This window comes from Dasypus novemcinctus, chromosome 30, assembly GCF_030445035.2.
Source record: "Dasypus novemcinctus isolate mDasNov1 chromosome 30, mDasNov1.1.hap2, whole genome shotgun sequence".
Taxonomy (NCBI): Eukaryota; Metazoa; Chordata; class Mammalia; order Cingulata; family Dasypodidae; genus Dasypus; species Dasypus novemcinctus.
Window position 1 is genome coordinate 17,395,156 of NC_080702.1, and position 11,316 is coordinate 17,406,471.

At 38.2% G+C, this 11,316-nt stretch overlaps 1 long non-coding RNA gene across 1 annotated transcript; it reads right to left on the reverse strand.

The window, feature by feature from the left end:
• Positions 1–841: 841 nt before the first annotated feature.
• On the reverse strand, positions 842–10,254 carry LOC131276631 (uncharacterized). The gene is made up of 4 exons (XR_009184087.1): positions 10,232–10,254; positions 8,464–8,490; positions 3,599–3,619; positions 842–865 (listed from the first exon to the last, which is right to left on the reverse strand). It is a non-coding gene; the product is annotated as an uncharacterized lncRNA (long non-coding RNA).
• Positions 10,255–11,316: the final 1,062 nt, after the last annotated feature.

Consider the following 11,316-nt stretch of genomic DNA (forward strand, 5'->3'; position numbering starts at 1 on the left):
GGAAATATAGGTCTATTCTTAATGCTCCTTGGCGGCAGTCTTCGATACTCTGAGCATGCCCAATGGAACATTCTATTTTCTGGGTTTTGCCTACCTACCTTGTGGCCTTGACAGGGATTTCAGCTCCAGAAGAGCCTGGTCAATACATGGCAGTCCTGATAGAATCGTGGGTTAATTCAACCCAGAGTGTAGTGTGCTCTCTGCTCCCTGCCCTGTCCCTGCTGGGCTCTCATTGACCTACCCATTCCATTCATCACCGCTGATCTCAATTACATTCGGACATCTTCAGGAAATCTATGACCTGGTGTATAGGCCAAATCCCTCAGTTGTGTATTCTTACTGCACCAAATGCCTTCTTCATGGAAATTGCTAGAATATGAAGCTGGATTTGATTTTGTAAATGCAATCGTGCCTCTATACCGCAATCGAAATCTCAGTGCATTCGGGATATTTCTCCTTTGTGTTCTCTTTCCAAATATGTTTCTCAAACTCCAAAAACACATCAGCGAGTTTATTTCCACATGACAAGGAATCAGGGAACTTGAAAACAATGAGGCAGATGAAAGAACTCAGAGTCCCGGTAATGGCATAGCGCAGGCTGACTCATCTTAACCTCTACTTAACCCGCACAGTAACTCAGTGTTGAGAAATTAACATCTACAAGTTTACAAATAGGCGAAATTTACTTCAGCTGCCACAAAACCCTATTTTACAATATGGGAAAGCATTCATGATCCCTGAGTTTTGATTTCCCTTTACCATCTCTAAAGCTCAATTTGTGAAGATTCATGGGTTTTGAAGGTTCAAGTACTATCTCGGACAAAAAATAAATATCACTCACCATTGTCTTTCTTTTCTGTTTTCTCTGAATGAAGATAAAAACAGAATTGCGTTAGAAAGTATTCCCATACTCTGGTTGCAAATAATCAAGACCCGATGTTACCTCTTTTTATTAAAATAAGAAAATGGGCTATAAAGACCCCTGAAAAATTCTAGTTTTCCATACCATTTCACCGAAATCTTAAGCAATGGTCTCTTTCACCTTGACTTGTAAGGGAGTCTCTTACTTACATTATCAATGTCATAGTGAGAGTCCCCAAGGTGCTACGGTTTCTTCAGCTCTTAGGTGCCAGCATCAACCCACACAGAAGTTAAAATTTAATAATGCTCCCCAGAAGGGTAAGAATGCATAGATGATATCCTAAAGCATAATCTTCCCAAATCTGTTAGTTTCCTTTGTAAAAAGCCCTCCAAGAGCACAGTAAGAACTTCTCCACACAAGTTTTGCAAGTGTTTACTATGCCCCTAAGGGAAACATATTCCTCTCCTTATGGAATGTCCTTGTTTGAACCCCCTTCCACCTCACCTCTCATTTTCGGATATCTTTGTCTAGCACTTACTGCCTCATTCTTTGGCCTGCCATGGTCAAAGATTCTTGCTTCCCTGTCTACAACTCCAAATGAAGCTTATGACTGACTGAAAGCTCTGGTTTTCTCTGTTCTCATGGCGGCACAGTCTCATGCCATTCTTGGACTGGGTTGTAAGAAGGAACAGGTGAGCCATGAACCGAGAGACAGAATGTCCCCTGGGCCTTGTGGGCACCTGTTAAGGCCAAGGAGAGTGCAGGGGGGAAATGGACTGTTGTCTTGGAATGTCCATATGGGGAGGGGCGGCTGCCCTCTTGGGCTGGTGGAAGCCCCTGAGGAAACAGGAAGTCACCTCATGAATTGGTTTTTGCCAGACTCCGCGTGAATGTGGAGATATTCCCCAAACCCTGATGTGAGTACCGGTTACATCTGACAGGGAAACAATCTGAGAGCAAGTCTGCAAACCCACTGCTGACTGCATTTCCGTGGTAGCACATCTTAGGACAGGGAGTGCTTGCAATGGGACCGTTGCTCCAGTGTTATTTCAGAGCCAAGAAATGGGCAATTAGCTTTCCCATGTACTGGGAAGACAAGATCGGATGTGCACTTTGCTTTCTGTCTCCATGTCCTACTAAGCTTAATCTAGGCGTCGGGGAGTGTGATCTTTGAAACTGAAAATATTTTCTTGAAATTACTTTTTTGTGTCGAAACTGTATCAGGTACACGTGATTCATCACCATTATAAACTTAGCGGTGAACCCTGTTCTGTACACAGCCTGAATGGTGCTTTCATTTTTCTCCATGGCATTGTCTTCCTCAAAGGGAAATAGGAGGTGAATGTGAAATATTCAATTAAAACCTCAAAATTGTCTTTGATAATTCAGCTCATAATAATTAATAGACATTAGGAGATAAATGAAAGTCAAAAGTTATATAATATCAACAATTCCTTTACTAACTCTCCAGACACAAGGTAATGATTGTTGGTGTCATGACAACATTTTATGATTAGTTAGGAGGAGGCAATGTCAATGATAATATTACTCCAAAAATAAATGCAGTAGAATAATTCAATCTGATGAGGAATTACACTTCCTACATTAAAATTAATATTGTTCAATTTTAAAAATCACGGAAGACGTGGATACAGTGGACAGAGGTTTAGTGAGAGCAGGGAGAGGGAAGAAGAGTCATGATATGGGGGCACTTTAAGGACTTGCAGTTGTCCTGAATTATATGTCACGGTCAGATGCTAGATATTATGTATCCTGCCATAACCCGCTGAATGAACTGAGAGAGAGTGTAAACTACAATGTAAACTATAATCCATGCTGTGTGGCTCTGCTCCCAAATATATTCATCAAATGAAATAAATGTACAACACTAATAAAAGATGTTGTGGGGGAATTGGGTGCTGTGGGGGAGTGGGCTGTATGGATACCCCTTATATTTTTAATACAATTTGTTGTGTATCTATGCATCTTTTAAAAAAGATAACCAAAAAAAAAAAAAAAAGAATTAAAGAAAAAAGAACTGGGTGAAAACTAGATAGAGTTGTTCCAGTTTGTTGCCAAAGAAAATTGTATATTTTCTTAAATCTATCTTGTGTTTTCCAGGTTCAATAACTAAAATCAGGAAAGCTACCAGTACTTCAACTAATACTGCTTCTAATAATAACTGAAGAGATGTGGAGATTTAGATGTATGAACCTTCTAATAACATAAATACAATCATTATAGTCTCCAAATTCAGAAAAATCATACCTTATATGGTGAAAAATCTTTCACAAAATCATGAAACTTCTCATAAATAAACTAGAATTCTACCAAGGCCATCTGAGTCTAGAGCCCACTTCCTTCAATAGTGAATCTGATAATCGCTTACTTTTCTCTGTATTGAGGATGAATGATTGAATGAGCGAATGAATGGATGGATGGATGAACAAATAAAGAAATAAGCATTGTCACAACTAAATAAATAATTTGAGAAAGGAATCACAGAGCACCAGGAGGAGAGGGAACCGGGGGACTACAGAGAAGATGGAAGCAATCATTCCGTCAGTAGCTACAAACACTCTGCATTTTCTGTTCAGCACTGTTTTACAAGATCAATAAGCATTTCTTTATCTGTAAGTTCTGGTTTTGCTATGATAATTTTAAAATTCATTTAAGAGATGTTAATGGATTTTGAAAGCTCCAATACAGCCTAAGATAGAAAGAAATATCACTCACCATTCTTTTCTTCTGTTCCTTCTGCATGAATAGAAATATAAAATCAAAATGTAATTATACTAGAAAGTGACCCTATTTGCTACCTGCTGATGAGCCAGACCAGAGATTAGATATTTTGTGAAAACAAGATCATCAGCTCTAAATACCTCTTTCAAATTAAATGTTGTGGATATGCTGTCAGGTTCATAGGATGCAATGGACAATTTCATGACCAATTCTAAGAAAAATTCTTGCTTACAATATCAATGTAATAGTGTAGGTTCCCCAGATCCCCCTAATTTCTCCTCACTTAGGTTCCCACATGACCTACACACATGTAAAATTTTATTAACCCTCCTGAGATTGGAAGAAAATATAGATATCATAAACGATAATCTTCCTAAAGCTGTTAAAGTCCTTTGAAAACAAACTTCCTTGGAGTGCATTAAAAACATCTCCACATCTGAATTGTAATCTTCATGTCACCCTCAAAGGAACTCTGTTCTCCTTCCCATGGAATGCCCTTGTTCTGAAACCACTTGTCCGTCACCTCTTGTTTTCTCATCTCTTTGTGTAGCCCTGGTGATCCATGAGCTAGAAGACAGAATGAATCCTGGCAATTGTGGGCATATGCTCAGGCAAAGGAGAATCCATTGCGGAAATCCATGGCTGACTTGCAATGTCCATGCTGGAAGGGGTGAGTGCCCTCTTGGACAATTGGGACCACTTAGAGAGTATGGGGTCACCTACGTGATTGACAGTGGTGGACTTCCACGTGAGTATGGGGATGCCCTCAAAAATCCATAAAGGGAGTCGCCATTAACCAAATCAGGGAAAATGGTCTGGAAGCAATCTGCAAACCTTGTTCACTCTATTCATGCTGTATCGCATATTAGGAATTATAGTGTGTGCAAGGAGGGGCATTCCCCAGTGTCATCTCAGAGCCAATAATAGGTGGCTCCCATTGCCCATGTACTGGTGAAACTAAATGGCATGTGTATTTTGTTTTTTTTTGTTTTCCACGGCCTGGTTAAGTTTGATTTTGGGGTGTAGTTGGGACTTTGAACATCAAAATAATTTTATTCCAGTAACTTTGGTTTGTGGAGAATGGATCAAGTAAAACCTATTCATCAGAGTAGTGCAAATTATTTCTTACCAATTCCCTGTTCAGACCTGAATTGTCTTTGTTTTCTCTGTGAAATCGTCGTCCTTAAAGGGATTTACCAGGTCAATATAAAACACTAAATTAAAACTTAACACATTCCTTTGAGAGTTCAGCTGATTCAAAAACTAAATGAAACTTAGCAGGTAATAGTGGAAATAGAAGTGGAACTAATATCATAAATTCCTTTCATAGATCTTGAACAAGTAATGTGTTTTGGTGCTATGGAAATCAACATTTTATGATTAGTTAGGACCAGGCTGTGTCTTGTTCAATATAACTGAAAAAAAATTGTGGAGTTGAATAATTTAGTCTGATGATAAATGATATTTCCTACATGATATTTTAATTTGTCCAATTGATCACTTCACAGAAGGATCTGAGGGAAAACCCGATAGTTAGAGTTCATCTATTCTATTTTTCCTAGTTCCTGAATATTGCCTTAAAACCACCTTGACTTTCCCAGCTAAATAACTGAAACCATCAAGTCTATTATTACTCCTTCTACTACCAGTACCATTCATAACTCAATATATATCAATCTTCTGGATATATGAAATTTTTAATATTGAGTATAACTGTATTCATAAATACCATTATTATAGTCTTTTTAAAATTAAAAAATATGCCATAGGAAGTTGAAAATCTTTTGCGTAATCATGATCCTCCTAAGTAATAGAGCTGCAATCTGAACCCAGATATTCTGAATCTATAGCCTATGGACTTAGAAACATATCTAGTAATCTCTTTTCTCTGCCTTGAGATAAACTGAAATGACTGAGGAAATGAATGAAAGGATGAATAAACACGGGTAAATAAATTCATAAATAATTAAATAAATGTTAAAAGTTAAGAGAGGGACCCAGGATGAGAGAGGACCAAGATACCGCAAAGCAGGTAGAAGGAATTATACATTTTTCAGCTACAAATAGTCCCCATTTTAGGAACGGGAGCAGTCCATCAGCATCATTTTTTCAGTTTTCTAACAGGATCCTATAAAACTGGACAGTAGGAATTGTCACCTGTCTGAAATACACTGCAATAATTTAGGAGTTAAATAATACAGGTAACTGTGTGGTGTTGTAACGGAGGGGGCTATATGTATATTCCTTATAATTTTTGTGCATTTTTCCTCAAATGTAAACCTAAAATTCTCTAAAAGTTACGTTTAAAATATAAATAAACAGCTAACTAAAAAAAATAGAGTTAGAGGGAATTCATTCTTCACTGGAAAAATTTTCATTAAAAATGTAACTGACTGAAGGATTTGCATAATGACCAAATAATAAATGCAGTTTGTGACTCTGAAAAACTTACATTGAATATTAAATGTTAACATGAATTGCACTTTGGACCTATTTATTTTTATGAGTATATCTCCCAAGGGGATTCCATTTAACTTTTCCCTCTGCAACCATATCACTGTAATCATCTAATCCATTCTTGGTACTCGATACAAATGGCATTTTAAAATATAAACCTATTCATGATGTTCCTTTGCCTGTAGTCCTCAAAACTCTTAGCATACCCAAAGAAACTTTGCCTTTCCTGGACTTTGACTACAATCATTTTAGTCTTGACTGTGTTTTCTGCAGCAGAACTCGCTGGACAATATATGTGAACCTGATAGAAACATGTGTTTGCTCAACCCAGAGTGTAGTGTGCTTTATAGCCCTTGCCCTGCACGTGATGGGCTATCATTGACCTTCCTGTTTTATTCATTAACACTGATCTCAGTTGCATTAGCATTTCTTCAGAAAATCTATGACCTCATATACAGGCCAAATCCCACTAGTGTATATTCTTGTTACACCAAAGTTCCTCTTCATGACCCTCATTAGAATATTACTTTGGTATTTATTTTGTATATGAAATTTTAAATCTATTCCATAATAGAGACTTCACTGCACAGGGGAACCACATACTTGAAAAGTGATGCACAAGGAATGATTGAATGATTTATAGAATGAGGCAGATGAAAGAACTCAGAGTCCCAATCCTCGCAGAGGACAAGCTGACAGATCTTAACCTTCATTAGAGACTAAAAACTATTTTTATCTTGAGAAACTTACGTTTACAATTTTACAAGTAGATGAAAGATATTATCTTCACACTCAAAACAATTTTAGAACATCAATAAGCAATTCATTTACTGTGAGGACTGATTTTTCTGTAGTTAATTTAAACCTCAAATATAGGTAATATTGGATATTGAAGTTCAAATACTGTTTAAGACAAAAACAAATAGTATCATCATTCTTTTCTATTGTCTCCAAAAAAAGAAAAACTTATCAAAAATTATGTTAGAGAGGGAGAGTTGGGTATATGGGGATCTCGTATTTTTTAAATGTAACATTTAAAATAAAATAAAGTAGAAAAATAAGTTTTAAAAAAAGCATCCCCATAGGCTACCTCCCGATAGTCTAGAACAGTTTCATGTTTTAATAAAAAGAAGAAAACTACCAACTACTACATCTTTATGACGAAATATAGTCAATATAATTTCACATACGTAGCAAGCAATAGCCAATTTCATGGTCCATCGTAATAAACATTCCTGCTTACATTAGGAATGTATTAGTGTGAGTGCCTCAGGTCCTCCTAAGTCTTCAGCACATAGGTGCCCGCTTGACCTTAGATATAAGTTAAAGTTTAATAACACTCCACAGAAGGGGAAAATGCATAGATGGTATAAACTATAATCTTCCAAAAGCAGTTAATGTCCCGTGTAAACATCCTTCCTAAGAGTGCTGTAAAAACATCTCCCACCCCATGTGTAAGCTTCACATGACAATATCAAGAACTCATTTTCTGTTACGCGATGGAGTGCTCTTGTTCTGAAAACACTTAAATACACGTCTCATTTTCTCTTCTCTTTGGGCAGTTGCAAATTTGTTTATTCTTTGACTAGCCACTGTGAAACACAGTGCCTTGTCCACAGGTACCAAAGAAGCTATGGCCTGACCAGAGGCCATGTATGTCCTTTGTTCCCATAGCCTCAACATCTTATGCCCTTCGGGAGTGGGTTTTAAAACATTGGCAAGCCTTGAGCCAGGAGACAGCATGACCGCTCTTTCATTGTGGGCATGTGCTCATGCAAAGGCGAGTCCACAGTGGAAATCCAGGGTTGACTTGTTTATCCAAGTGGGAAGTGGTGGCTGTCTTCTTGAGGTGGTGGGGACCATGGAGAGAGCATAGGGTCACCTACACTATTGACAGTGTGGAACACTACGTGAGTATGTGGATGCTGCACAAACTCTGCTGGGAGGAGCAGTTAACGAAGATAAACAAAACAATCTAGCAGCAACTCAGCAAAAGCCCTGATAGCCTGCCTTTGTTGTTTATCAAATACTAAGGGATGTATTTTGTGCAGGGGGCCAGCTCTCCTTTTTCGTTGCAGAGGCAATAAAGGGTGGCCTCACTTTCCCTACGTATTGAGAGCACCAAATGGTATGCGCACATTGGTTTTGGACACCATGGCCCAGGTGGTTGAATTTGGGGCTGGAGTGTGGACTCTGAAGTTCAAAATATTTTTGGTCCAGTAAGGTTGGTGTGTAGACACTCAAACAAGTAAAACTGAAACCTTCATATAAGGGCTAGTATAAATTTAGATCACAACCAAATCTTGGACAGATGTGGAATTGTGTTATTCACTCGCACTATAAAATTGTCTTCCCTAAAAGGAATCATCCAGGTAAATATAAAACACCAAATGGACGCTTACCTAATTTCTTTACCAGGGAGCGCACAGCTGATAAAAAAAAGAAGTGGAAATTAGTGGATAACAGTGAATACAGAACAGTATTTAATATCAAAAGGCATTTCATAAATCGAGCTCTCCATGGAGACGATTTTTCTGGTTGTGACAATCAACATTTCACTATTAGTGAGGACCCGGCTGTGTCTACATAGATATAATAACAAAACCATGTACATGTCCCATGTATAAATTCACAGAAGGACCTAAATGAACACTGTATATGTAGCATTGATCTGTTTGTTTTCATGGATTCCTGAATATTGCCTAAAAACACTTGTCTTTTCCAGGTTCAGCAACTAAACCAACAAAAGCTATTATTGCCACTACTTTTGCCACTCATACTAATGACTCAAGGTTTTCAGATATATGAAAATTTAATACTGATTACAAGTCTATGTCATGAATACCATTATTACACTCTCTAAAATTTCTTTTAATTTCCAAAAAGTTAAAAATGTTTACGAAATCATGAAGCTTCTAATCATCAGAGCTGAAATTTAAACTCAGGCAATCCGAACCTACAGTCTACTCCTCTACAAAATTAATATTAGAACAAATATTCTACATCTTGAGATTAACAAAAATCAATGAGGGAAAGCATGTGGGAATGGATGAATGAATGAATAAAACTTTAAAGAAAAACATGAGGATCACTAGAGGATAAGGGACCCAGATATGACAGCACAGATGGAAGGGATTATCCTGTCAGTAGCTGCAAACACTTCCTGCATTTGGGGGGGAAACGATCTATCATCGTTACTTTTTTAGTTGTCTAGGGCCAGCTCAAAGAACTGGACAGTGTGAACCAACTCCATACATGGCGAGCTGAGTGAGTGCCTGTGCAAGTGCCCCCCGGTGAGCTGAGTGCCTGCGTGGTAACCAAGTGCCAGTGCAGGGGAGTCATGCAGCAAAAGGATAAGGCAACAAAAGAGAGATGAAGAGGAGAGTTCAGGTGAAGCCCAGCCCAGAGCAGGCACTGAGGAGGTACAAGTGACAGGGAATCTCTCTCCACATCAGAGGTCCCCAGGATAGAATGAGGAATCCTGGAAGAGAAAACCAAGAAGAGAACACACAAAGAGAAATAGATACAGAAGATCAAGGAACGAATGGACACAGAAACCCAAAACAACAGGGTAGGGGGGAGAGGGAGAGACAGAAATAAGAAAAGGTTAGTAGGATTTGTCACCTGCACAAGATATTCCTCACTGGTCGGAGAGATCAATAATAGGGTAACTTTGTGTAGGTGAAATGAGGGGATTTATGTGTGATTTCAGTATAATACTTGTGTACACTTCCTATGAAGTTCAAAACTCTTTGCATGTCTAAAGTTATGTGGCATTTCATGGAATTTTTTCCCTTTTTCCTTGTAATGTTTCTCAAGCCCCCAAAACATACTAGACTGTTCATATCTAAATGCACAAGGGATCAGTGAAATCAGAAAGATGAGGTAGATGAAAGAACTCAGAATCCCAGTCCTCATATTGCTCAAACTGACACATCTCAACCTACATTTAACCCCAACAACTATCTCTCTGATGAAATTCACATTTACAATTTTACAAAGAGCCAAAGTTGTTTTCATTGCCACACAACACTATTACACGGCATCAAACAGCATTTCCTGAACACTGAGGTTTGACTTTTCCTTTGGTTAATTTAAAACTTCATTTCTGGTTTGTATTGGATTTTGAAGGACCAAATACTGTGTAAAACAAAAATAAATATCACTCACCTTTCTCTTTTTTCAATTCCTCTGCGTAGAGAAAAGATAAAGGTATAAACAAATATGTGTTAGCATGTGTCTCCATATACTACTTGCAGGTATTCTAGACCAGAAATAATATATTTTTAGTAAAATCAGGATTAACTATAAATGGCTCCGTAAACGGGAATGTTGAGACTAAAATTTTCCATACTTACTAAGCAATGGACAATTTCAAGATGAATTGCAAGAAAATTTCCTGCTTACATTATCAACGTATTAGTGAGGTTCCCAAGGTCCCGCTAGCTCCTCAGCACTTAGGAGCCATTGTGACCCAGGCGTAGGTTTAATTTAATTATCCTACCGCGAAGGGTAAGAATGCATAGATGACATCAAAAAGTATAATCTTCCCCTCTCTAATAATGTCCTCTGTCAACCTCTTTCCTAGGGGTTCAGTAAAAACATCTCCACACGACTTTCTAACCTTCGTGTATCCCTAAAAGGAACTCTTTTCTCCCCATGGAATATGCTTGCTCTGAATCCACTTATAAATCACATCACATTTTCAAATATTTGTGAGGCATTAACATACTAATTCTTTGGCCTGCAACTGTCAAAGATCCTTACTTGACCAGAAGTCCAAATAAATTTTATGCCTGACTATATACCAGGTGTGTTCTTCAGTGTCATATCCTCTCCATCCCATGCCCACCAAGAATTGGGGTGTAAGAGCTGGCGAGCCCTGAGCCCAGACAGAGCATATGCACTGCTCATGGAGGGCATGTGTTCAGGCAAAGGAGAATCCGTAGGGGAAAACCAGAATTGACCTGTAATATTCGTGTGTGAAGGGGTGGCTGCTGGGGACCACTTGAGAGAATATAAATTCACCTACTCAATTTCTTTGGTCACACTCCACTTGGATACAGGATACCCCAAAAATTCTGATGTAAGAAGCATTTAAATATGATAGGAAAACTACCTGAAAGCAAGTCTGCAACTCCACTGCTGACTCCGTTTTTCTGACATCACATCATAGGACAGGTAGTGTGTACAATGGGGCAGTTCTCCAGTGTTATTTCAGAGCCATTAAATGGACACTTACCTTTCCCATGTAT